Genomic DNA, 3,905 nt, shown 5'->3' with positions numbered 1-3,905 from the left:
TTTTTCCTTCTTTCTCCCTTTTAAAAAGTTGAAGTATAAATTCACCACTAAAAGGAACAAGGCTGTTTGAAGATATGTTGATTCCATATTTGGGGAGGGACATAAAGATGAACATTTAGTTTGTCAGAAAGTAAGCTAGTCCATCAAAAAAAATGGTGGCAGGACCACCTGGTGGCCTAGGGATTAAGTCTCAGCACTATCACCACCAGGCACAAGTTTGATCCCCGGCCAGGGAGCTGACCCACATGGTGCAGTAGACCTCTCCTGACCTGCCCGCTGCTCCTCTTATTGGCGTATTTCAATAACTCCACTGTTCTGCTCCCCACTCTACTCTGGTGAATCATCTTACCCTCTGCACCTCTGGCCTGCACCCCAGTTCTTTTACACACACACACACAAATGTTTTCAAATGGTGGGGACATGTCAAAAGGATAAAGGAATGAGCTTCAAGGTGCTGCCATGAGTCAAATTTGGGATAATTTGAGCATCAAATTAAATAATGATAGTAAGGGATTACTACCCATAGAATGAAATAAGGATCTGGGAGTCCATATTGATATAAATACAGTGGAATTCTGACTAGTTAATGTAAAAGGAATGATCGAATGAGAAAACTCACCATTTGGCAGCTGTCACAGTAACTGTTCAACATAGCCAATAATTCTAGAAGTGGTGGGTGAGATTTGATGAGAAATAGGTTATTTATATCAACTTAAAGTATCTTCCCACAAGCTACTCATAAACTACAGAGGGAAAAACAGTAACTTACAGCAAAACTAAGTGATCAAAGTTAAAGATCCAGAGATAGCAAAAACCTCCTGACTCATTCTGAGAATGACACTTCCCGGCTATGATATTCCTGCCCAAGATGAAGACCTGAGTTTCCTGGGGAAGAAGCATCACACCAGTCCCAGTGGAGAGGCACCATTCAAAAACAGCTGGCTTGGGCCTCCCTTGTGGGAGCGTTATGAAGCTATCCACAGCCACTGCAGCATGAGTTTGATCCCCGGCCAGGGAGCTGACCCACAGGGCGCAGCAGACCTCTGCTGACCTGCCTGCTGCTCCCCTCAGCAGGGTATTTTGGTCAATCTTCCTGTTCTGCTCCCCATTCTGTCTCTGCTGAGTCCTCTCACTCCCCACCCCAAGGCCTTTTATGCATACAGAATTGGGGCACAGGCCAGAGGTGGGGAGGATGAAAGGACTAACCTGAGTGGGGAGCAGAACAGGCAGATTGACCGAAATACTCTGCTGAGGGGAGATACATGAGGGCCAGAAGAGATCTGCTGAGCCATGTGGGTCACCTCTCTGGCCAAGGATCAAAATTCGTGCTGCAGCGGCTTTGGAGAGCTTCATAGTGCTATGCTTTAACCCACTATACCACCAGGGAGGGTCCCCAAAATAAAATCTTTAAAAATAAAACAAGAACAACTGGCTTTTACCCTTCACGAATGTCAAGGCCCCAACAGACAAAGACTAAAGGACTATTCCAGATCAAAGGAAACTAAAGAAACATGAACACTGAATGCAATTAGGCCAGAAAACCCCACGACTTCATTTTATTATAAAAGACAAAATTTAAGCAAGATCTCCACATTAGATAACAATATTAAATCAACATTAATGTGTTGACGTAAGAAATGTATTCTTGTGAGAAAATGTCCTTGCTTCTGGGAAATACTAACTCAAGTATTTAGAGATAAAGGGGTATAGAAAGGGTGCAACCATTCTCCAGTGTTTCCGAAAAATAAACAAGGAAAATACAGATAAATAAATGGAGGAAATACAGACCAACATCTAGTTTATTACATATATTGTAAATCTGGAGAGAGAGTTAATGATGAAGCAAATGTAGTTAAATGTTAATGTTTGGGGCATTTAATACCCCAGTGCATTAAATATTGCAACTAAAAGTATTTCAAAGTTAAAAAAAGTGCAATATTAACATATACCTGAGACGCTGGGATATAAATGTGATCCCCAAAGGAGTAACTCCTAATCTGAGAGGCTAGGGTGTGGGATAAACAAGCAAATTCAACATATACATTATTTTATTGTTGTTAGTTTTTTAAATTTGAAGGTGATAACTTGAATGAACCTTTAAATTTGAAGGCAATAGCTACAAATACATGAATGAAAAAAATTGAAATGCAGCACACCTGCAGCAAAGCACAATCTGGCATTATTTCTTATAGATTTAGATTTATTTTTATATACACTTACATTTTGCAAGCTCTAGTACTATTGATGTCCATCCACTATTTATTTATTTATTTATTTTTGCATAGGAGAACTGGGACGTAGGCCAGAGATGGGGGGGGGGGGGAAGTGGGGTGAGAGGAGTCACCAGAGACAGAGCTCAGGGGAGCTGAGCAGGCAGATCGACTGAAATACACTGCTGAGGGGAGCAGTGGGGAGACAGGAGGGGGCATGCTGTGCCACGTGGGTCACCTCCCTGGTGAGGGATGGAACTCAGGCTGCAGCAGTAATAGCACTGAGACTTAACCCCTCGGCCACCAGGGAAGCCCATCCATTTAATTTAATCCTGTTGGGAAACTGGCCACATGAGCATTGCCACCTTCAATTTATAGAGGTGACCTATGAAAGTGACACACATAGTAGATACAGAATTCAGATTCAAACCACTGTCTTTTGGGCCTCCCTGGTTGTGCAAGGGGTTAAGTCTCAGCACTATGAAGATATCCACAGCCACTGCAGCATAAGTTCGATCCCTAGCAGCATAAGTTCGATCCCTAGCCCAGTGCAGCAGACCTCTCTTATCTTGCCTGCTGCTCCCCTCAGCAGTGTATTTTGTTCCATCTGCCTGTTCTGCTCCCCACTCTGTCTCTGGTGAGCCCTCTCACCCCCAGCACCTCTGTCCTACACCCCAGCTCTCGTGTGCATAAATAAATACAACAAATCTTAAAAAAGAATTTCAAAGCCAGCATGCCTGAACACTGTATGACACTAATTATGGATGCTACTGTCATCAGTAGCTTCCTGTGTCTCAGTTTTCTCATCAGTAAAATGGGCTCACAGTAACAATGCTTACTGAGTTAGACATGCCAGTTGCTCCCAACTTCACATGCACAGAGTGAATATTATCATTACCTGTTGTGACCTACTGTGCCTAAGGCAGTGGGAGTGCCATGACATCTGAGCTGCCATTCTCAACCTCCAGGACTTCTGTCCCCAGGGGCATCAGCACCACCGGCAACTCGCGCTGAGGATCACCCTGTGGCTCTCTGGTCCATGGAACCTACAGATGGACACGTAGGTGGGGACAGACTGCTGGCAGGACACTGGGTGGGCCACTCAGCAGTGCTCTCCCCCTGGAAGGAGCAGCTGCTCCTGTTTATCAACAGTCCTCCTGGTGACCAGCCCCCCCCTTTCTGGTGACCCACCCAGACAGGTCTCCTCCGCACCAAGTTTGAATGAGACTTGTCTTTTTGCCTAGAGGTCCCTCCATCAGCCCTGGAGGTCCCTGCTGGGATCACTCAGGGTCCAGCCAAGAAGAGAGAAACATTCTAAAGGATCAAAAGAGGGAGGAAGAGTAGGAAGCCACAGTCACAGGTGATGTCACTGGAGCCCAGGGGTCAGGGTCACTTGTAGAAGCTGGAACCCTAACAGGCCTGTCCTGGGAGAGCTGGAGCCATGGAGAAGCAGCAGCCACTCCAGGGGTGATACCCAAGGCAGAGGAAGCCCCCTGCCCCAGCAAAGCTTCTTCCTTTCTGCCCCCTGGATGCTATCCAGTGCCCTCCAGCTAACCCAAGATCTGTCAAATGCAGGCTGGAGGGCTCACTGCGTCCTCCACCCCCGACACCCCCACTCAGAGAAGGGGGAGGAACCGTGACTGGGACTGGACTCTCTCTCCACCCTAGCATTCCAGCAATTCATTCAGTGTCTGG

Source organism: Condylura cristata, unplaced genomic scaffold, assembly GCF_000260355.1.
Source record: "Condylura cristata isolate star-nosed mole 26May11 unplaced genomic scaffold, ConCri1.0 scaffold00028, whole genome shotgun sequence".
In the NCBI taxonomy this organism is placed as follows: Eukaryota; Metazoa; Chordata; class Mammalia; order Eulipotyphla; family Talpidae; genus Condylura; species Condylura cristata.
Note: the sequence above shows the minus strand (reverse complement) of the source record.